Source organism: Lissotriton helveticus, chromosome 8, assembly GCF_964261635.1.
Source record: "Lissotriton helveticus chromosome 8, aLisHel1.1, whole genome shotgun sequence".
Lineage (NCBI taxonomy): Eukaryota > Metazoa > Chordata > Amphibia > Caudata > Salamandridae > Lissotriton > Lissotriton helveticus.
In genome coordinates this window covers 868,286,959-868,312,417 of record NC_136069.1, presented here as the reverse complement: position 1 = coordinate 868,312,417, position 25,459 = coordinate 868,286,959, and positions in this window count along the sequence as shown.

The following is a 25,459-nucleotide window of genomic DNA, read 5'->3' as shown; positions in this document are numbered from 1 at the left end:
AGCAGGTTCTGCCCTGTATTTATTTTGAATCTGTTTCAGGACGTCTGGTATTACCGCCATAGATGGAACACTATGTGTTTTGGTGTAGATCGCAGCAAAGACTGTACCCCAAGTCTCGCAGTCCTCCAGGTGTGGTGTGATCCCCATTGGTAAACAGATTGTTACAATTCTATGTTTCTCATGAGGGGTAGTATCAGGAAATACAGCCTCGATTTGAGTAATTTTTTTAGCTATCCAGAATGGAATTTTTTCCCGTTTTGTGGGTAATTTGCCAATGACAGATTGTATAGTCTGTGGTGTAATTTTATTTGTGTTCCCCTGATAAGGGGTGTGTTGTGGAATCCTTATTGCTGTTTCGACAGTAAAGGTCCGCATGACGTATTGAACCAATTGTCTGTGGATTTTAATTAGCTCTTTTATTTGAACGATTAGTTCAGCATCTGTCATATTTTCAATGGCAGGATTTGGCGTATAGCTGGCTAATACCGGCCATGTTGCTCCCGGTCTACCTAGTGGACCGAGCTTGGTAATGTGATGTGTATGTTTTAGGGCGCCTTTAAACCAGCGCGCATGCTCTTGGTATGTTATTCCAACATCCTCGAAAGGAATGTATTAATCTGGAGCTTCATCTTCTTTGTAGAAGTGAAATAGAACACCTCTATCTCTTGATATTCGTGTGCCTCAATCACAAAAACTACCCTACCACCTCTTGCTGATAGGCCATTTCTTATAAGTTTCATAGTGATGGCTTTCCTTAAAGTTTCTGCGTCGGTCTCTTGGAGACCTGTAAAGTTTAAAGCTTGTATGGTATTGTCGCCTGTAGCTTCACCCTTCTCTGTGTCATTTTTGCTTAATGAAAGTTTGCAGAGCAAGTTTCAAGGAAACAAAGATAAGGTGTACAATATTTTGGAATACTGTATCCTTCAACGTTGAAAAACCAAAAACAAATAGATAGGATTTTTGTCCTACTCAGCTATGGCGGATATTTTATCCCTTTACCCACTCCAGACGTCTATTGGAGTATTTTTACGGAAAAAGAGGTCTCTGAGAAAAGCACGACTGAGTTACTTTAGTATCTAGCATTAAATGAGTGCCTTACCAAACGTTGGGCGCCATGTAGTGTAGTTCCTATATTCCCAATAGGCTCTGCGCATTGGAATAATATATCCTATAGATTAGACGTAGGACTGAGGTCGACTAGGTCTCTATCGAATATACTAAACTAAACCCCTTCCGTGCAGCGCATGTTCAGCAGATGTCGCGTGCACTAACTCGGTAGTGCTGCGTACGTCCGCTGAACGTTCCGGCCCCACCCGCGCAATTGAACGTTCCACACCAGCACAGACCGTTCGGCGCAGCAGAGGGGTTAATAGTGAGTGCCAGCTAGCTCAGAGGTCACTAGAAACTTTCTCGAATTCACAAGAAGGGATTAGTTTCTGACAACCGCATACTCATGACAATTTTGTTTCCCAATAATAAGAAATATATCTCTCAGAGTCGTAGAAACAATAGATAAATATTTCACTCAGTCAATAGTGCATGCTTCGTTTCAACAGAGTTGTAGAGAAATAGAGAGACAGGCGTTTTCAATAAAAAGGTTTATTGAACAGTCTTCTTTCTCATACAAAAGAAGTGAACTGCTACAATCGTTAAGTAGACTGCAAAGTATAATGCATACAGCGAGAATAGTATTATAAAATAATACTGTAAAAGCATTGTATGGTTTCTAAGCCATATAAAAATACATACATAAATAACATTGACTTAAAATACTCAGCTGGTGCTTCTAAATACGCCTACCCCAATGTACCTAACCTAAGTCTAGTACGCGGGAAGAAGTAAGTATTGTGTAGTATAGGTTTAGTTGTTTTTTTGCCAAGAATCTACCCAAGATTTCTCTAGGTTCTAATCAGCTCCATACCTTAGTTAGAATGAAGGAGGTCTGGTATCTCAGTCTCGGGACTCGATTTCCCAACACCCCACAAGGGGAGCTTGGAAACACTGGTGCTGGATTCTCTGCAAGAGAAGGGCAGCCTCTTGATCAGTGCATCAGCTGGACAGTTGGCTTCCTTCGGCACTTGCTGTAGTGAGCTGCGTCGGGCAAGTAGAATGTCAAACTGCTCCGAACCACCGTAGTTTGCCATAGTGAAATGAAGGTATATTTATACCTTGAAGGTGTTTAGGAATGCTACAGTTTGACGTAAAGTTGGGCATATGAACGTCAGGGACGAACCCCTAGGGAATAGTTGTGCTTTGCAAAGTACAGGAATTGTTAGACAAATCAATGTTCAAGCAAGGGGAAGTTCCCTAACTGCTTAAGCAGATTTTCCAAGAAATCTTTGTGACGTTTGGTATGGGTGGAAGTAGCCATGCCTACATTTGGGTCTCATGGACTATGCCTAAATAAGGTATCGATTTCTATGCCTATATAAGGGCAATGTGAATTGTATCCATATAAAGGCATGAATCGGGAAAATTCACTCGGAGCTCTAAACGCCACACAACACTATTGCCACCCTAACCCGATTGCCGGTTGACAATGTTGTAGACATCTCGTAAGTTCCTGATAGTCATCCTCTCTTCCTTGTTCAGATTGTCATAATTTCTTCTTTGGTGTTTGGCTAAAGATTTAAAATCTCAAATTACAAGGGCTTCAAAGGTGTTGATTGCCTCACGAGGGAGGACAGGATTAAATATGGACTTTGGTTTGAAAACACTGGGATCATTGAGGTCATGGTCAATCTCCAGACCCTCTAAGTTAGTATCATTGTCTCCACTGATGTTCATCTCAGATCCATACTAATGAGATTAACAAGTAAGTCAATGTCCCCAATGTCTATTTCACTCATGGTTAATCTATTACTACGACTGTCATACATTGTGTTACTATTAAGGGCAAACCATTTATGCAACTTCAGTTTTCTAGTAAAATGGAAAATGTCCACCCTGCTTTGAGAATACTTAAACTCAGTGACTGGGCAAAATGATAAACCTAACTTTAATATCTTCATCTCTACAAAAGATAAATGACTGTTCAAAAGATTTACCACATTATAGTCCCATCTTTCGTCCCCTCGTTGTCATTCCCATGGCGGGGGTTTGCTGTATCCTCCTCTCCTTGTCTTTTTGTTCCTTTTCCTTTGCCTCTGCCTCCTCTTCCTTTTCCCTGTCCTCTCCCTCAGTTCTTCTTCCAGTTCTGCTGATTCCTTTCCAGTTGGAGCATGCAAAGTTCCTCCCAAACATTTACAGGTTTACTGTGGGTGTGTCCTGTTGACCACTTGAGCCTGCAACCGAGATGTTACTTTCACTAATGTCACTGGCTGAACTGGTTGTTTCTGTAAAATTGTCATGCTCCAAGGTAGCCACGTTTTGTGACGTTTTCCAAATTCTTTTCACGTCATCATACTTACGGCTGAAGGTCAGGACCTGCTGTCTTGATAGTCCTTTTGGTCATGAAGGGACTTCCTTTGCTTTTTTAGTTGTATTTCATCTTCATGTTTGACAATTCTCTGTCCAATCTCCATGATTCCTTGACAAAGGCATGCAGGATGCCAAAACGCATCAGCTTTTTGTGTGGTTTCTTTGCACAAATACATTTATGAATCATTTATAGAAACTGCTGGACAATGTGCCTCTTTGGAGTGCGGGTCTCTGTATCCTGGATTGGAGTGTTCTGTTGGATTAATACAGGTTCATCACCCGATCCCACACTGGAGCCGTAGGGTCCCAGCTGAGAGAGTGATATGTATATATCCAAATCGCCACATGTACGCGTTCACTCAGAAGGCTGCCAGGCAATATTGATACAAAATAGATTTATTGCATCATAAATCTATACGTAACATGTTTCAGCAGTCTCGCTGCCTTGGTCACACCAACTATCACATGTATACATTGTGGTATTTAAGCACACCATAGGAATAGAAAGAGGACTACAGCCATAGATCCAACTAGTAACTGAGTACAGCGGCCATTTTGAAGTGGTGAAACTTTAAAGTACAAAGTGTCATACAGCAAGCATTGCATCATGTATAAAATGTAAGTAAAGTAATACTTCGGGGTAATTACCGGAATTGGCCATCACACTGGTGTTATGGAGCAATGTAAAGTGTGATCCAAAAATGATTAACACGGACATAGTAATGTGTCCAGTTATGTTATTGCAGACAAATTGTCATACAGGAAGTGCTCAGAAAATATATATATATTGTGAAATACAAAACAGTTTTTGATGAACACATGTTATGCCATAAAACCAATATATAGTCTGTTGACTGATATAAAACAAACAAAACCTTTGTTGCTAATGCTGCTGATTGAAGGCCTATGACATCACTAAGTTGTGGTTACTTAAGCCAATGTCACAATACATAATATAGTGACCACTGTCCGCATGTAAAGGAACCAACGATTACAAAAAAATGCCACAAAAGTATATATAAGTTCCCCAGTGGGAAAATAAATGTTGTATACCTAATAATTCAAAATAACTAGTAGAAAAACAAAATATAGGATAAAGAAAATATTCTTATGTGGGGTCAGTGGACCAGATTATTAGCAAGCCAATACAAAGAAAAGGGTAGGGATCACAAAAGAAGGCAACCTTGTTACACGGGTCACCTCCTTTCCTCCTGGAGAGACAAAAAAAAGAAGTAAGACAGGGTTAGAGCACAAAAAGCGTAGAACGAGTCAATACATAACAATAAACAATATGGGCATTGTTGTATAAATGTAGGAATTGTATTACAAAGTGTGCACAGAATAATATTACAACCCAATAGTGCTCAACATGCTTAGGCATAATCAGCTGGTATGGAAATGTATGGTCATTTATTCGTCAATGTTATGCCCCCAATGATGACGAGTCTCTAGGTCAATAATATGCATAGATTCACATTTGCGCAGCTGGAGTAACCTGTTACCACCCCTCATGCCTACATTCCCTTTTCCAATGGCAAAGTTTTTCAATTTCGAACTGTCAGAAAAGTGGTGTGTTTCAAAATGGCGTGCCATCGGGTAGTGCAGGTCTTTGTTGACAATGGCCCTCATATGTTCTAGGACCCTTTTTCATGGCATGTGCTTGGTGCTGCCCACATAGCGCACGTTACATGGACACTCAAGCACATAGATCACAAACACAGAACTGCAATTGATAAATTGGTTAATGGGCACTTTGGTACATTTGTTGGGATTACCCTATTCTTTAATCATTGTACTGTTTCTACACGCCTTGCAATGACTGCAAGGATAGAAACCTTTCAAATTCATTCTGTTGGATTGGGGCTTGGTGGTAATGTCATTGTGCATGAGTGTATCTCTGAGGTTCCGTCCCCTTCTTTAAGTTATTCTTGGTCTGGTGGGGATGGTGCTACCTATAACCGGATCTCTAGTAGGTATTTCCCAGTTTTTAGCGAGGATCTTTTGGACTTCTTTGGAATCATTGTTGTAGATAAGGATAACCCTGGTCATGTCAGTCTCCTCGTCAGAGGCAGAGATTGACTCTTGCAGCATCATATTTCTGTCAACATGCTTCACCTTCTCAACAGCTTTACGTAGGACCCAACCTGTATAGCCCCTTTTGGTAAATCTACCCAACTAGATCTTTCGTTCTGCAAGAAAAATCTCCTCAGAGCTACAATTACGTTTAGCTCTGAGGAGTTCCCCGTAGGGGATACTCCATTTTAAATTATCTGGGCGGCTGTTGCCCGCTGTGGTTTTCTTGAAAAGTTTAGTGTGTATTTGGTTGTCCAGTATCTCTACTTTGGTATCTAGAAATGTAACAGGGATGTTGTTGATATTGCTGGTCAGTGTAAGATTCCTATTGTGCAAGTGGAGATTTTTGATAAAATTGGTGACCACTCCAGACCATGAACAAGTAGTCGAAGAAACGTAACCATATAACAACTGGTTAAAAATCTTTTTTGAGTTTGGGATCAGTGATGTCATCCTCCCATGCCCCCAGAAACAGATTAGCAAAACTGGGGGCAAAACAAGTACCCATGGCAGTGCCAAGGGTTTGTCTATAGATGTTACCATTAAATAGGAAGTAGTTGTTGGTAAGGCAGTACCGTATCATTTCTAGGAGCATGTTAGTGTGCTCCAAGAAGCATTTGGGCATTTCATGAGGACAAGCTTTTATAGCTTCCTCATGATCAATGATCGTGTAGAAAGAATTGACATCCATGGTAATCAGCAAAAAATCAGGTTGCCATTGGAAGTTATGAATTTTCATGAGGAAGTCCTTGGTGTCCCTAACATCTGCGGGTAGAGTGGTCACTTTATCAATAGGAAAGTGATTGGCTTATCTGGAGACATTCTCCAATGCACTGTCCCTTAATGACACTATGGGACTCCCTGGAGGATTTAATGCATCTTTGTGGATTTTTGGGAGAAAATAAAGGACCGGGAGTTTTGGGAAGTCACATTTGAGAAAACAATACTCCTCCCATTCTAACAACCCCTGGTCCCACCAATCCACAAGTAGTTTCCATATGCCAGTGACACTGTTGGTGTATTCTTCCCTATGGGTTTCATTTTGGTGTAAAATCTAGGGTCATTTAATTGACGCAAGGCCTCAGTGACATACATAGCTTTACTGAGAATCACAACATTGCCCCGTTTATCAGCGGGCCTAATAACAATAGTCTCATCTGAAGCCAGATTTTTTTATGGCATCTTTCTCTGCAATGGTAAGATTAAATTTGGGGCGTCCAGATTTCTTAAACCACATGCGTTGTCTAAATCTAAGCAGTTGACTGGATACTACATCCTGGAAAGTATCATTATTATCATCTGCTGTGCTGTATCTACTTTATTCGATAACATTTGTTATCATAAAAGTATGTACATCCTTATACAGAATAAAAAAAACACCAATCCATTATTACATACAACCATATTTGATAAATAAATAAAATTTCTTTTAAAAAGAGTATATACAATAAAACCAGATACATAATCACAATACAAAATGTTAAAAATTCCATTAATCAGTGCATATAGACATCTATGGGGAGATTTGCTTTATCATCCGCGAGAGTGTCTGCCAAGCACTACCCAGGTATTTTGCTACCCCACAAACTATAACCAGGGATGATGCATCGGTGGTTAGAACCCGAACGGCCATCTTGTGACACCTAAGGCCCAGCTCTTTACAATTTGGTTTTAACCATGTCTTCCTTGCACCCCTATATGCTGAGCATGCAAAGAGGAAGTGAGCCACAGACTCCATGGGAACTGCGCACCCAGGGCAAGATGTTATAGGGGAGCTTGACTTTTTCCACCCTGCTGTAGTTTTGTTTACCGGGAGGGTCCCGAACCTATATTTTAGATAGAGCGATCTATCCAAAGGTTAGTGTATAAAATCAAGGAACGGTTCGAGCTTCCTTACAGGTTTGAACTCCAAAAACTGTTCTGTGAGGATCCCCCCTTTACCGCTACGTATATCCTCCTCCTGTACACAGTCCCAGTATAGCTTCTTCATTACTTGCTTTGGGGGTGGGGATTGACTGTCCCGTGTTTCACTCATTCCTAGTTTTAAAACCAGCTGCCTAAGATTACTCAACCACTTAATCTTATTACCCGTATTGAGTGCAATTAATTCATCCAGGACAGACGCATAGTTTGTCAATTCCGGGGTCCTTCTAAGACGTACCCAGAACAATAAAGGGCGAAGATAAACTATGTCTTTCAGTGAGCGCCTTCCCATATCTTGGTGCAGAGGTTTTACAGGGGTAGAGACAGGGAGTGAAACCAACTCTCTCAGAAACGTATTTTCTGATCTAACTAAGTCGATGGTATTCTCAAGCCCCCACAGCTCAGATCCATAGACTGCAGAGGGAAGTGCTTTCCCTTCATACACAACAAGGGCCGGGGCTACAGGTTTGCTCATACACTCTTGCTGTTCCCTTAAGATCGCTCCTGAGACACACTTGTGGTTTAAAAGCATTTTGGCCATATGGGCTTTCCAATTCATCTGACTATTAACCCTAACCCTCAGGTAGTCAAATGAGTCTACCAACTCCAATGGAGTACCATTGAGGGAGAAATTGTTCTTAAATCTCTTAGAGGGTGAAATGGCCATAAGCTTTGTCTTAGTAGTGTTAATGATAAGACCTCTTTCCACACAAAATTTGCTGAATCGATCTAGCAGCTTTTGGAGGCCAGTTGGGGTTTTAGATATCAGGAGGGTGTCATCGGCAAAGAGCAGGGTAGGTGTTTTCTCCCCCACCAGGGATGGGGCATTGGCTGAGTCCTTCCTCAAATGAACTGCCACCCCATTAACAAAGAGAGAGAACAAAGTCGGCGCCATCACACAATCCTGGCGGACTCCCTTGATCACAGCCACCCTCTCTGTCAACTGGCCCTGGTTACCCCATCTAATCTTTGCATAGTTCCCCTCATGTAATTTCTTAATGAATTCCAGAAGGGCAGTGGGGAGACCCATATCTTGCAATACCTGCCAGAATTTAGAACATGGCACTAGGTCGAAGGCCGTCTTAAGATCTATAAACGCCAGGTAAAGGCTGCCTTTCCCGATGGTCACGGTCTTCCAATATACAGCAAAAAATCTGAATACCTGGTCTATTATGCCCACCTTCTGTCTGAAACCCGCTGGAAAATGGGAAAGGATGCTCTCCTCTTCTATCCATGTCCCTACCCTAGAGCTGATGACCCTGCCAACCACCTTCTGGACCACGTCAATCAGACTGATCGGTCTGTAGTTGGCAGGGTCATCTCTCACACCTTTTTTATACACTGTTACCACCTCAGCTCCCTTCCACGAGTCCCCCTTGAAATCAGATTCATTATTAGGGAGATGAGGTTTGCCCAGGTTGCAGGGTCGTTTAGGAGGTGATCCCCAGGGAGCCCATCGGGACCTGCCGCCTTTCCCGGGGACAAATTCTTAATAGCCATTTGTACCTCAGTGATGGAAAAGCGTTCTTCAGGAACCAGTGGTTCTATATCATCACTGCCAGGAACAGAGGGTGGGGGACAGGGCTCGTCCACTCCAGAATATAAATCGTGAAAATGTGAGTACCATTTTATGATTGGTGATTGGTTCAGCTCCCCTTCTCTTAGCTTTGTTAATTAAATCCCAAAATAGGGTAGAGTCCTTCATCTGTGATGTCAATGTAAGGTCCTGCCAGTGTTGTTCCTCCCATTCACCTTTTGCTAGCCCTATTGACCTAGCATAATCCTTTCTAGCCGCTCTTACTAATGATGGATCCTTTTTAAGCAGAGCTGCAGTGAGCGCCTTCCTTTAGCCCCTACAATGAACCGTATACCAAGGGTTGCTTGATTTTGCCAGCAACTGGTTCTGAGTGCTGTTACCCTGAATAATAAAATATTGACCCATTTTCTCTATTGCATTTTTATAAACTTTGGCAAAGGAGTGGCCCTGGGGATTATCTGTAGCACCCACAAGTTGCTCCAGCTCAGCAATCATCTGAGCTAAATGATCACTTATCTTATTTAGATTCCCTTCCTGCGATTTAACCCTGTTCCATTTCAGCCGCCGGGTGCAATTTGAAGGGACAACCTCCTTGGTTTGCAATAACGGGGCCTTAATTCTACTTCCGTTATTTATTCCCCACCTTAATTTCATGCACAAAGGATTATGATTGCTGTCATGGTACGGTATTACCTCCATATTAATTAAATCACTCCACAGGCTAATATCCAATAAGATATAATCTATCCTTGATGGGCCATTAAGCCTATTAAAGGTGTTGGCCCCATCTGGATCAGAACTTGTCCTACCATTTAGTGCTCTGAAGTTGTGCTCCAGAGTTAGGGAATTGATCAGAAGTGCCCTAGGGGACCACTTCCTAATAGGTGCCAACGACAAGGAAGGTATAGACCATTTAATGTTTTCCTCCGCAATTCCCAGGAAATCTTCCCTACTTAAAGGTTCGAAGGTGCAGTTAAGATCTCCCGCTACGATGGTTTTGGAAAGCGGGGGACTATTAGCTATTTCTAGCTCTAGGGCTACTATTGTAGTGGACATTTGGGCCCCAGCAGACCCTCTTGCATAAACATTATATAGGTCTATCTTACTGCCCTTTTGGTGCCCATTGATAGTAAGATGTCCTCTGTCAACGGGTTATTGGTGGTGAGATCCCAATTTAGTGCAATCTTGATCCAGATATGGAGGCCCCCTGCTGGTCGACCCTTCCCAGAACTTGTCGCGGGTGTGTAAAATGTGGAGTACCCAGATTTGTATATAGGGAGCGAACTCCAGGTCTCTTGGAACAAGCAGACGTCGAACTTATCAATAAAATTGTTCCATTCTGGTATAGCTAGTTTTTTTTTTAGTCCTGCTATGTTCCATGATAGCAATTGTAGCACCCACTGGTTTGATACAGGGGCAGCTACCTTATCACCCTTGCTCCCACTCTTACCATCCCTCCTACAGGGATTTGGCTCTACTCTATCTTCACTTGCTGTGCTATCTCCTTCCCCGCCCAACTGTGTATCTAGCAAATGGGGCCAATGAGTGTCTCATCCAGTCAATCCACAATATTGAGGTTTGATTCGTTCAGCTCTCTGTCTGTAGACCAGAGGGGCAGACGCCTGATTTGGATATCTGAATGTTTGGGGGGTGAGGTGCGATACTCCAAGGCCACTAAATTCTCCGCCAGTTCTGCGTTAGTTAGCTGTAGCTTAATACAATCTGTCCGGGAACTGTATAAGGAAACCCTTTTTACCCTTACCATATCCTCCCTTATGATTGACCTGCAGCCGCTAACATGCCGTAGCCAAAGTATCGCTTTGTTGTGGATGGCCTCAGCACTTTCATACCCAGAGTTACTACCTAATTTTGGAACTTTAGTCATATAGACTATTGTATCCGTGTTTCTTACAGGGGAGCTAGTCTTGCTCGATCCTGGTTGTCTATATATCCCAGTGAATGCATTTTGGTGAACTGGCTGGGTAGAGGATGGATCCAGTTGCTTAATTCCAACGCCCTGACTTCTCAAGGGGCCTACACACGATCTATTTGGGTCTATTAGAGGCAACAATGGACGAGGCTCCTTCAGCGTATTGTCATCCAACCTTGTTCCCCCTGCCCCTTTCACTAGGGTTGGTACTGTCTGCACCGTGGGTGCTTTACATGTTTTCACAGCAGGTAAGGGTATGGGGCTAGTAATACCCCTCGTCCAACCCGTTTTACTTATTAGTTCTGCCATCATCTCTTTTATCATGCCTATCTCCTTCCCAAGCATATTCATTCTTTGTAGTAACAACGCATTATTGTTATTGCAGCTGGGACATAGTTGAGGGGCATCATTTGGGGAATCTGTGGCCCTGATTACACATAATAGATCTTCTACTAGATCCCCAGATAGCCTTTCTAGTGCCGCAAATCTGTTTGAACAAAGAATACTATCCCCAATATTATCACCAATTGGTGCCACATCCTCAGGACCCACTACTTCTTTATTGGGGGTATTCATCAAGGGGTTTGCCTCACCTAGCCCTTCTACTGGGCTATGGACCTCACAGATAGGGAGACTAGTGGTTACTTTTTTGCTAAACATAGCAGGGATCGCCCTTTTCCTACCCTGGATTAAGGACTCAACAGATGGATCATCACTAGCCACTATATTGCTATCTGTGCTCCCCGCTAATACTTCAGCACATTCATCCACAATGGATTCAATGCGGGTGAGCACACAGTTAGTTGCTGCATGTGCTGTTTTTTTGGCCTTTTTCCCTTTTTTCGTGGAAATGGTTGCCACCTCTCCCTCCATGGTTTTCCTTTTCCCCATTATACAGTCCCTTTGCCCTGCTAGCCACCTGACCCACCACAGTACCTTATGTCCTTCTGTGTCACTTCCAAAGTATTAGGGGGGTAGCCCTGTCCTGTCTCTTCCTGTCGCAGACGGGCCCGCCCTTGGCCCGGGCTTTGACTGCGCGCGTCCTGCGCTGCGGGAGGCGTCTGATTGATTTATGCTCTCTGATGACGCAGATGGAATGCGCCCCCACAAGGTAGCCTGGGAGTTGTGGTCCCCAGGGGCGGCCGGCGCAGAAAGCAGGAAGCGTGGGTTCAGGGCTTTAGCCGCGCTCCGCGGCGTAATGACAACCAGCAGGCCCCCCACAACAGCCCCGGTCCAGGCAAGTGCTCAGGTCAGTTTCAACAGTGTCAAGTGTCTCCCAGATATTAACTTCAAATGTCAAGGAGGGCTGTGGAGAATGAAGAAATCGCTTTTCTTTCTACTTGTTTATTCAGGTGTTTCAACTTGGGCTCACGCACTGTGCTGAACACAAACAGTCACTGCTATCGCCTCAAAAAAATAAAGAATACTCGTGCGTCCAAAATGCTACAAAGTCGAAAAATAATCAGCAAAGCTCACCAAGAAAAAAAAAAAACAAAGGCTCCAGCGCTGTGCACTTGACGTTGTGAGTTTTCAATTCACTCACGGATCAAAGAGGCCGCCGCTCCCGTCTCTTTCTCTTCTCCTCACCTGCAGTGTTCCCACCAGGAGAGCACAAACATGCCGCCAAAGCCGCCGCCAAGAATGCTCAGGTGTCCACAGAAAGGGGAGAGAAGCCCCCGTAGAGACCGGGAACCCCTTTGCACAGCTGCCTGGTGCTTGATGCAAGGAACAGTTACGAATCCTGCAATCGCTCAACAGGACTCGCCGAGAGGTAAAACGCCAGCCTGCCGAGCGCCATCCCCATTGCTGAGGGCGGGGCGGAGATCACAAGGTGCAAAATAACAAGAGCACAGCAGGATTGGACCCTGGCTCTGGGACTTGCAGCATCAGCGACAGGAACGCTAGGCAGAGGCTTATTATCATGTGGCATTGTAGGGAGGAAAGTGGATTTGGGTTTAATTTTAGAAGTTGCAGCCATTTGCAGGACTGTGTTAAGTAGGTGTTTTGTAATTGCATGTATAGTGCCTTGGATATTGTTTAGGGTTGTTTTATTTTTACCATGTTGCCTCTTAACATGGTTCTCAGTTGAGCGGTTTTATTGATCTGATTTTAATTGTTATTATATTGGATGAGGAAGGCACTGTGGTGTTCTATATCTGGGCTATGATGAATGGATCTAGAATATTATTATTATTTACTGGTTGGATTCTGTGTCAGTTGCTGTGTCACTTCAAGGTCGATGGTGTCTCTGCTGATACTGTATTTAATAAAGAGGATTATTGGTACCAGGACCTTCTGTGACTTTATTTAGGGACTTACAGTCCCCTCAAGCTTTTGTTAGTCTAAGTGGATAAAATGGCATAATTAAGTTGTAGAATAAGCAGTTTTTTTTAAAATAGACAGTTACACCATGAAAATGCAGGGTAAAAATTTCATGCAATGGTTTGAAACATCATCAATTCAAATATACATAAACATACAGATATAAATAAAAATAAATAACACTATGATGATATCTAAAAGCGCCATCTGAATATTATTTAAAAAGCAATATGAAAACCACAAATTTGGTAAGCACAGGATCACTATCTGAAGTGCATGAAAAAATACAGTGGCAAAAATTAGAATCTAAAACAATATTGCACAATTAACCACAGTACATCATAAACATTGAATAATCAGTTTCATGGTTTTAAAGCTGGCTGTGCAATTTTCACTCGTTTTATCCAAACTGCCAGGAAAAACTTGGCCAGGCAAAAAACACAATCCACCTGGTATCACACTGCAATAATCTGAATGTTTCCTGGTATGCTGTTCTACCCAAGTTTTTGCAAAGGGGAACAATCCATTTTGCATGCATTTGTTTGTAAAAGGGGCAGAAGAACAGACCTTGGATAAGCGATTCAGAACACCATTCACAGCCTACACACAAATCATCAAATGGACTACTATCATGTGGCCATCTACCAGTGAAGGATTTGACAGGTAAAATGCCATACCTAAACTGGAGGTAGAGTTTCTTGGCTAGAGGAGGGACATTTTCTTCAATGGTACTTTCATAGAGAGCTATAGCATTTCGATTAATTAAGGACACTAATAGGGAATCCTTACACTGCATAACATTGTCAATTGCCACACTCTCCAAGAAAGGACAACTGCTTTATCCACTTGTGATGCCCAACATAGATTCTTTGTGAATTTAATAACTAAATACTGATAACTTGGTACCACATCTAAGGGAGTGTCACACTCTCCAAGAAAATTGATTTAATACTGGCCTTGCCAATTACACACACTCTCTGGTGACATCTAATATTTATCCAGATTCAGACTTCGTAATAGGGCGTCAATGGCACAGAGCCACAGATGTTTCCATGTATACTGTGGGACCAAAAGGTCTTTGATTTCCTCCCGAAAAGATTTCGAGGGTAGGTGCTGTTAATAACTGGTACTAGTAGATCAACATTCTACTCTCAGTCTTGTGGCAATTTCATATGAGCCAAATCTAAATATAATGGGGTCAGAGGTGGGCTTACACGAAATTTCAATTAAGATCTTATGAGCCTTTGCTCTACTATGGAGAGCCTCTCTGTATGTGTACAACCCCAAAATCCAGCACCATACAAAACTGCCCAAAGGCCTTTGATATATTTCTAGTGTCAGACCCACCCTTCTAGATGAGGTTTTTATGTGTATTTTACCTATACATGCAGTGTGTTGTCATAAGGACAACTGCTTTATCCACTTGTGATGCCCAACATAGATTCTTTGTGAATTTAATAACTAAATACTGAAAACTTGGTACCACATCTAAGGGAGTGTCACCAACTAGTATTCTCCTCTTACAAAGGGTTAACGTCTGCCTAGTAAAAATCATAAATTTGGTCTTGGAGCTATTAAACTCCAAATCCTACTCAGCGCAGAACATTTTAAAGGAGCGGTTGCAACCCTGCTGTGACTTAGATATTAACAAAGTGTCATCCACCAAAAGGAGTGCAGGGACCCTCCACCCTCCTATCTTAGGTGCATTACTGCTGTCCTTGTCCAAGAAGCCGATTACACCATTTATATATAGCGTGAAAAGAGTGTGCGCCAAAACTCACCCCTGCCTAACCCCACGATCAATATGGATAGGATCTGTCAGGGCCCCATCCTCCCTTCACCTCACCAGAGCAAGAGTGCCAGCATGTAGCCTCATTAAGGTGTCCAACAGGGGAGCGGGTACTCCCATCTCCACAAAAACCCTCCATAACCTGGCACGGGGAACCAAATCAAGTGCTGAGCGAAGGTCAACAAAGGCAGCATATAGTTTGCCCCTGCCAGTAAATGCAGGCAAAATGAAAAAACACACTCTCCTTACTTATCCAATCTTGGATACGGACCAGAACCTGTTTGCAGACTTTTTTGGGTAATAATCTATCAGTCTTAAGGACCTGTATTTGACTGAGTTTGCCCAGTCCCCCATGTTGTAGATGGTAACAATTCCTGATAAATTCCAAGAAGGGGGAATCTCCACACCAGATAATATTGTGTTGGAAAGCTGGTTAATATATGGCCCCAGATTTCTGGATATTCCCTATAAGGGTCATTTGACAGTCCATGGCACAACGAGGAATACAAGAATTTATAGATTTTAATATTTTGTTTAACGAAAATGTAAAACTATTAGGCTTTGGTTTGGAATTGGTTTTCACCACCATAACATCAACCTTGGTTGTGTCACATTTAGTAGAATAAAGCTGTCCAAAATGTGCCATCCATTCCTGGGGCTGAATACAGGAGTCAAGAGTGGGTTTGAGACAATTTAGGCAAACCACAACTATCTTCCAAATGGACTTGTTATCTTTATTGTAGAGTGCTTCATGCAGGTTTGTCCCTAATGAGCTCTCCTATTCTATTTTAGCCTTACTTAGCACCTGTCGATAGCACATCCTGCTTTTGGTTAGATCTAACTGCAATTTTGACTTGATTGCTACAATAATCTCACTCTTGGCTAAACTACATTCCCCATCATACCAATTATCAGGGTTTGGGGCGGTTTCCACCTGTGCCTTTCTTTTCCCAGTACCCCCCTAATATGGGCTAATAGTTTGTTGTGACTAGTAGCAAATTCCTTAATTCTTAATACCGGACAGTTTTTTGATAAGGACTCATAATCCGCTATTACCCTATTCTTAACCACTTCAAGTATGTCTTTATTTTTCAACACCCAGTCCCAACTAATGGTTCTAAAATGATAAGTGTACGAAAGGGAACCTATATCTCCATAGGACACCTGATCGGGATACTTTGTCCCATAGTAACAGCCAAATAGCATTGTGGTCACTGTCTGTTCGATTGACTACTTTCATATCCTCAATTGCCAGCCAGAGCTTGACATCTGTCAAAAAATAGTCTATTCTACTACTATGTCCCACCCTGTTGTATGTCATTTTGCCCTGGCGATCCGCCTGGCATTTGCCATTAGTGGCTCTCAGATCACAGCTTAAAGCCATGGCCAGCAATTGGCCTGCCTTTGCTGTCCATCTTACTTGGGGAAGATCTATCTTTGGTACACCCAACTGATTGTCTTATTCCTGAGTTAGGTCAAATGAGGAGGCCGCCAATGGTTCAAATGTGGAATTTAAGTCCCCAGACACTAAAAGCCCATCTTTACCAGTATTCTCCAGAAGTGCTTGCTCTAATATGCTGATTACCTTGGTCACCTCACTACAGTTCTCCAGTCTATTGTATACATTATAGATTTTTAGTGACAGCCCAGATGGAAGCACCCGCCTAGCTGCTAGTATATCACGGGAGACAACGGGCACTAACAATATTGTACACTGGAGTGTTGTTTTAATTCATATACACAGCCCTTCTGAAGGCCTTCTGTTGGCAGATTGGGTTGCGTTCACACAAAAAATGAATACACACACTTATGGGTGGGGGCTAGACACCACATCTCTTAAAAGAGACAGATGTCAAACGAATCAATACACTGGCACCACTCATCCTCCAGCAATAGCTTGGTTAATCCTGCTTCGTTACATAACAAAAGTTTAATAAGGACTTTGTGGGGCTTTTTGGCACCATCAAAAGCAGAGGAGACTAGCTCTACAGTGGTACTTCCCCCATTGCATACAACCTGGGACCCAGTCAATTGGGTACAATACCTAGCCCATAAGTCCATCTCCAGTAGCCTCTAAATGTGTCCCCCTACTCAGAGGTGGGAAGTTAGCCAGCAATTGGGCTGGTATAGGGTGTGGCTGCTCTCCCTCTGAAAGGACACTCTCATCAATGTTACTACAGGGAGATACATTGGGCTCCAGTGAGCGGGGCAGCATTCATACCACTATTTATTTCATCCAACATAGTCTTGGTCCCTGCACACTGGGGCCCCTTAGACATAGCTGGATCACAGAATTTAAGTTATATATGTGTTTTTGTGTTTGAAATGGTGTGGGCTTCAACTGACATAAGACCTTCCACCAGGTCGCTCTTTGTAAAAGAGATCTGCAGTTTGTCATAGGAGCAATCAGACGTTTCCCACCCTTCCACCCCTACAATATCACTCCTGATAATTGTATAGTATTGTCTGTTCTAACAGAATCAGTATATTACCTTTTTGATTAGGGAATCATTGTCTTCCCTAGCCCCAGAAGCCAGCTTGGGGACCCTATCAAGGAATACCATTGCAGGCTGATCCTCTATAGTACTTGGGGTATAAATACCATTTTGGACCGGCCCTCTTGGCCAACACCTCCTATATCCAACATGGTGATTGATATAGACACATGAAGGAGTCCTTTTCCGCTAGGCTCCTGTAAACGGTTCCCACTCAAGTGGTCTACGCCTGGGAGAAGAGAGTTGTGTCCACCCTTTCTTAGCATCTAGACACAAACATTTTCGGTCTGTGGGAAGGGCCAGTGTTGACCAAGGGGCATTATTGTTGCCCAGTGACTGATAGAGAACTGTAACACAGAGTGTGCATTACATTCCCCATTAATAACAGGAGGCTCCTCCCTCGCCCCGTCAAGTATGATTGTATGGTCAATTTGTTTACCCTCTTCAAGGTTCTCATCTGTCTTTTGGAGTGCTTTGATCTGATCGCTAATCCCCAATAAGCCTCATCATGTTCTGTAAAAATGTAACAATACCTGGTGTTATACAACCCTGGCCCTATGCCTGTAAACTCTCACTTACATTTTCCTTTGTGGAAAGGACTGAGAAATGATTGCTGCATTCAATAACCAAATTATTGTGGACCAAATGCGACTTGGCATGGCTAGTATTGGATTGAGGCTTGCGATTCCCACGGGGACGGGGACAATGTTGGGGTTTTTCAAACATTTGTGTACCCGTTTGGCTGGCTCATCATCAGAGCTTTTTAAGCTAGGATTTGGTGTTTGCGAATTTAAATGAACAAGTTCAGTGCATATCAACAACAGGTTGTCAATCCTGCCTATTAACCTATTTCCCCCTAATTGAAGGTTGGGATATTTTTGCTTTGGGAGCCCTTGGAACACACTCCATGGCCTTACGCTTGCCCATCTCAAAAAGTGACCGTCCTACTTATCCTCTGCGTTTGGCATCAGTGGCAACCAATAACATATCAGACAAGAATAGGAAGCCTAACAATAAATAGTTTACAGCAAATATGTATGAATCAGTTTATCGTTTACTTAAACAATGGCACAGTCACAAAAATAATAGCAAGAGTGACAGAGAATGGGTTAGGAAGTCCTTACAGAACATATGAAGTTTAAGGGAGGCCATTCTTGTCTTCTTCATCTGGCCCGCAATAAACAAACACAGTCTGACTGTGGCACATCCCAGTCCTATACACCTGTTACAGTACCTTGGAGCACTAGTGGTAAGGTGTCTTTAGTTTAACCACAGTTTGACCACCATGTAAGCCAGGGGCCAAGAGGGATGGCCCTGCCCTGCCTTTTGCTGACAATGATGGGAGCAGGACAATCCGCGGGAGATGGAAAACGCGTTAGATAGCATGGGGCCAGAAATGAACATCAGTGGCCCCTCCTCCTCGGGCTGTGGCAGCTGGGACAGCGAGTCCCTTCAACAAAAAAGATTTCTAGGTAGATTATCTAGCCTTTATCTAGCCATTGTGGTCTGTCTTTCAGCACATGCATTTTGTGTTGATTCTTAGCAATACCATAAAGGTGTGGTTCATAATTCAGTGCACCCTTTGCCAATGACAGCCTCTTAATATGAACAGAATGAAACTTAGCCATGTGACAAATACCATGAAACTGTTTTCCTGCCGGGACCCTGAACCACCGTTCCTCGTTGCTGCTTGTGTGCTCTCTTTCAGCGCTGCACCTCGCGGAACCCGCTTCGCGGGTCCCGCTTCGCTGTGTGCGCTACCCGTGGACTTTCTTACCTAAAGAAGGGCTTGGACCTCTGAGACTGCTGTGGGGCGAGTATTCTAGCAGCAGGGCTGCGAGCGGTAGGTCCAGGGACTTCATCTCCCAGGAGTCCTTGTGAGCCTAACCCAAGACACCTGGGCCGCTCTCCCTGCTTGCCCCGCCCCCACCAACGAAGTTAAAAGCCTTTACTTCCCAAAGCTGCATGGGACTCTGAAACTGTTTTCCTGCCGGGACCCTGAACCACCGTCCCTCGTTGCTGCTTGTGTGCTCTCTTCCAGCGCTGCACCTCGCGGAACCCGCTTCGCTGTGTGCGCTACCCGTGGACTTTCTTACCTAAAGAAGGGCTTGGACCTCTGAGACTGCTGTGGGGCGAGTATTCTAGCAGCAGGGCTGCGAGCGGTAGGTCCAGGGACTTCATCTCCCAGGAGTCCTTGTGAGCCTAACCCAAGACACCTGGGCCGCTCTCCCTGCTTGCCCCGCCCCCACCAACCAACCCCCCTATATTACAAGGCCATCCTCCCCGCTGCGCGGGAGCATCCCGGGAGAAGCCCGGGACAAGGGCGGGCCGTCTGAGGCCGTCCGAGGTTGGCTGAGGTTGGGTTGGGGCACCCCCCGTGTGTTTGTTTTATTGTGCGTAATTTGCTTGTGACTGCTGGGGCTCAATTTGTTGACAACTTAGTTGGCCCCACCTGACATCTTATTTCCTTATTCTCTTGTTTGTTATATTTTTACGGTGAATCATGCCTTTACGCTCAGGGAAGGAAAGAGTGGTAAATATACAAACAGCCAGTGGGGCTGTAACCGGCCCCCTTGATGCTTTTATAACTAGGGCGACTGGTTTTCTAGAAAAGGAGATAGCGTTTGCGGAGAAACTGTGGTACACAAACAATGATGCGTAGTCCAGGTGTTGTATATTGTTGTTATGCTCTCGTGCTGTACTCAGCACGAGAGCACATCGATTGTATTTCCATGAACAGGGTTCTGTGTTCTGTGAGCTCCGTTCCATTCTAGTACTCTCAGCAACGAAAGTCAGTTGCTGGGAGTCCTGGAGTAGAGCGGCGGCGTCCTCTGTGGGTGTTCTTATAATCTATAAATAAAGAAGATTACTATCAGTATAACTGCTTCCTGACGTCTTCCTAAACACAACATTTGGCGACAGCGGGTCAAGAACCTACCTTGAACACCCACCGGAAAGCTCCTCGGCAAAACCTCACTCCCCGTCTACCCCAAGAACGAAGTCCTGCTACAGCGTTCACTTCATTAATCGTTTGAAGTAAGAGATTTCATTTATTTAACTTGTGCCACAATGGCACCAGCGGCTGTTTCTCTAACCGTGCCCTGATTGCACCGGCGGCTGTTAAACTATTTTACTTCATTCGTAAATTATATTAAAACTTAAAGTACTCTAAGTTTAGTGTGGATTGCTACTGCGGCTGTGTGTTATACCCGTGCACATGATTGCACCTGCGGCAGATCTTTAAATTATTTCCTGGAAATTCACGTTTAAAATAACTTAGCGTTAAAAAAAAAAAAAACGGTCACTTACTCATACAGTTTTACCTCGTGGACCCCGTCACTGTCTTTTGTGACGCATTCAGCAGCTCCGGAGTATCCCTCCTGTTCATGACGCTTTGTTAATCGTCATCGTCACAGTGCATTCTGTTCCTAGACCATTGTGGGAGTGACGTCATCGCGCTAGTCTACGTTTTCGACCATTTTGAATGAGGAAATAAATACAATTTTACACGTAATTTTGACATCGTGAAAGACAATGCTTCGTTAATTTCTAAAGCAGTATTCACAGTCTAAAACACGCAAATTCTAATTTAACCTCCTCCTGCGATACACACGGTTATTAGTGTGTTTCTTCAACTTTAAATGTGTATTTATGCAATTAATAGTTTATTCAGAAAATGTTTTAAATTTGATTTTAGAATGTTTTTAATTCATTTCTTGTCAATGTGACTTTAATTTTAAACTTATATTCAGCTGTTTTAACCCTTAATTCGAAATATATTTTACATATACGGCTGAAATACCAACTTTATTAACCATTTATACCACCATTCATTGTAAAAGGTATAGTTTCCTCGATGACAGGCACATCTTTGCCTGCACATACTTTTCTCTTTTGAAGTTTATTCACTACAGACTTGTTACCTCTTTGAAACTGTTGTACAAGCTAAAACAATATTATTACCAGTTTAGTTATTCATTTAATAATTACTCTTCTGAGATTCTCAAGTTAAAGAATCAACTTGGATATCTATGGCTTCTTCACAGCAGTTTGCACAACCTCCACCTTTTCTTCAGCTTCCCGGCAAACCAGCCATTCCATGGCGTCAATGGGTTAGAGCCTTTGCCAATAATATTGTAGCTATTGACGCTGTAAAGTTTAGCCCTGAAAGAAAAGTTGCCATACTATATGGATGTTTAGGAGTTGCTGCACAAAATGTTTTTGAAAATTTACCGAGATCTCCCATTCCCACTGGTGAGGCAGGTGATCATTGGGATGAGTATAAAGAAGCTTTGTCTCGGCTGGCAAGGCATTATGGTGAAGAACCTAATGAAATGCTCGAAAGACATAATTTCTTTAAGAGGAAACATTGAGAGGACGAATCTATTGAGGAATATATTGCTCAACTAAGAATTTTAGCCTCAACATGCGAGTTTGAATCAAATCCTGATATATATATACGGGATCAGTTTGTTTTTTCTTGTTTTTCAAAGAAAATTCAGCAACGTCTATTAAGTTGTAAGAAACCAACCCTTCAAGAAACCATTGACATTGCAAAAAGCATTGAGAGATCTATTACGACATCCAACGCTCTTCAAAAAGATCAACCTTGTGTTCCTTTTCAATCGGCAACTCATGATAGTTCCAATTCAGTTAATGTTGTTAAGGTAAACAGATCTTTTAAACAAATGCCTAGGAGGCCTAACCCCTTTTGTTACAGGTGTGGCTCAAAATCTCATCTTGGACACAATCCCACTTGTCCAGCACTTGGCAAGAGATGTGTTTTGTGCAAAAAATTGGGTCATTTTCAAGGTCTATGTCGTTCTGTTAAAAAACCAATCAGACCTTCTGTTAACAACATTGAATGTACTGAGGTTGATGACTGCATAGATGAGTTTCAAGACATGGTTGTTTCTATTCAGTGCAATTATATTCATGCACCCAAATTAGTCAAAGGTCCTTTCTGTACGGCACTTTTTGGTGATGTGGAAATCCTAGTGATGGCAGATTCTGGATCTCCAATAACTATTTTGTCTGACGTTGTGTTTCATGAGAAATGGAACAACTCAGTTTCTCTGATTAAATCAGATGTCAGTCCCAAGGCATTCGGTGAAAATGACATCATCATGCTTGGATATTTCAATTACAGATTGGAATGCTTGGAAAGATCAATTGTTACCAAGATTTATGTGGCTATCAAAGGTCGCAATATAGTAGGGTGGCAAGATCTCGCCAAGATGGGTCTGTATTTGGTACCCGGCCAGATAATCCAATAAGAGTTGGTGATCCTCCCGAAGATTATTCTCCTGTTCCATCTTTTGTGCCTGAATGTCTCGTTGTCAATGATCATGAATCTGATGTTAGACAAGTTCTGGATAAATTTCCAAATGTATTTTCTAATCAACCGGGCACCGTGAAGGGTTTTCAACATGAAATCAAATTGAAGGCATGTGCTCAACCCATAGTTCATAGAGTTAGACCCGTTCCCATCAGTGCGAGAGATGAACTTAAATCTGTTCTCTCTACTCTTAAAAATGATGGCATTATTGCTCCTTCAGATTCATCTGAATGGGTTTCGCCCATCGTTATCGTACGAAAAAAGAATGGCGAGGTCAGACTATGTGCCGATTTACGCACATTAAATAAAAACATTTTGGTTGACTGCCACCCCCTCCCCAAAATTCAAGACCTTCTTGCCAATTTGGGTGGAGCAAAATATTTTTCTTTAATTGATTTGCGTTCAGCGTACCATCAGGTTCCCCTCACCAAGGCTTCCCAAGATCTTACCACTTTCGTTACTCCATTTGGAGTTTTCAAATATTTGAAACTTCCCTTTGGCCTGGCTTCTGCAGCCAGTGTTTTTCAAAAGATCATGGATCATCTTTTTCAATCCATGCCTGGTGTGCAGGCCTATCAAGATGACATCTTGGTTTTTTCTCCTGATTGGCAATCTCATTTATCACACCTGACTTCTTTTTTAAACAAACTCAACGACTCAGGCATGACAGTCAGGGCTGATAAATGTAAATTTGGGTCTCAATCTTTGGATTACTTAGGTCATACTTTAACGTCTGAAGGTATAAAACCCAAATCGTCCCTTATTGAAGCTATTTCTGGTGCCTCTCCTCCTACTGACAAAGATGCCCTCCGCTCTTTTCTTGGCCTGGCGGAGTATTATGCCCGTTTTGTAAAAGGCTATGCCCTGATTATAGAACCACTTCGTTCGCTCTTGCGTAAAGGTTCAAAATTTGAATGGTCTAATGAGGTTGATACATCGTTTGTTCGAATTAAAAACATGATTGTTAATGCCCCTGCATTACAGCCCTTTGATGATTCTGCAAAATGTTTTTTAATGGTTGATGCCAGCCTTACTGGTTTAGGTGCTGTCCTAGGACAATGGGTTTCAGGGCAGGAACACACAATTGCTTTTTCTTCTAGGAGACTTAAAGATTCAGAAACACACTATAGTACAATTGAGCGAGAGTCATTGGCTTGTGTGTGGGCCATTGAAAAATTTAAGAACTATATTTGGGGGCGTGAATTTGATTTATTCACTGACCACAAACCTCTCACTCAACTTCTTAACGGGGATGGTCTAGGTAAAGCCTCGTCAAGACTTATCAGGTTGTTATCCAAATAACATGAGTTTCACTTTAATATTAAACACATATCTGGAGGCAAGAATTTTCGAGCTGATTGTTTATCTCGAATGGCACTTGATGATTCTTCAGACTTTGAAGAAATTGGTGACATTGAATGCGTAGTTGCCACACTTGATGCTACCAAATTATGTCCCTGTATTTCAGAGCAATCTTGGTCTAAAGCTTTTGACAAGGATTGTGACTTAAAACTAGTCGCACAGTATATATCTAAGGGTTGGCCGGAAAGCAGGAAATTGTCCAATGAATTAAAGGCATTTGCTATGGTCTCTTCTGAACTATCGTTAGTAAATAATTTAATAATGAGACATGATCTTTTTGTTCCTCCCTCAGACATCAGACCTGATATCATTAAATTTGCACATCAAGGTCATCTAGGCATCACAAAAACGTCTCAACTAATCAAATCTCATTACTGGTGGCCTTCAATTGAGTCTCAAGTGAAGTTTTTTATACATTCTTGTAATGAATGTTTGCTTTCAGATAAAAAATGGAAACTCATGAGTACTCCTCTCCATCCTGTTCCCTTTCCAGATAAGCCATGGGAAAAAGTCAGTATAGATTTTTCTGGACCATTTGAGGTGCTTTCTCATGATATGAGGTATGTCATTTTGTTGATCGATTATCACTCCAAGTGGGTGTATCACATGTTTTGTGACTCGCCAACTTCTGCAAATGCCATAAAGTTTTTGAAGAATTTGTTTATAATTGAAGGTTGCCCATCTGTTGTAGTTTCAGATAATGGCTCTCATTTTGTCTCTGATAAATTTACTTCATTTTTGTTTGAACATGATGTAGTCCATTTTAAAGTTGCTCTTTACTCACCCTCTTCCAATGGCTTGGTAGAGCGTGCCAATAGACTTGTCAAAGACGCTGTTCAGACAGCCCTTTCTTCTCATTCTGACGTTAAAGGCTTTGTTGAGGATAAACTTTGGTCATATAACATCTCCCCTCAGAGTACCACTGGTGTGCCTCCTTTTTCCTTGTTAAGGAATAGGGATGTTCATACCAAATTGTGTCCCAAATGGTTATCTCAAAAGAATATCAAGAGTAATTTCGATGTCAACATATCAGAAAGTAATAAGTCGCTCGATGTTAATTTATCAGATAGAGTGGCACGAAAACAGAGTGTCATGAGGAACAAGCATGATTTTCGTAAGTGTTTCAGTTCAATTGATTTAAAAATTGGTGACTGGGTTCTTATTAGAAACCCAAAAAGAGTTTCAAAGGGACTCTCTAAGTTTTCCTCCCCTGTTCAAGTTACGTCTGTCAGTAAAGCATCCGCTTTACTTGGCAGTAGAGGGTGGTGGA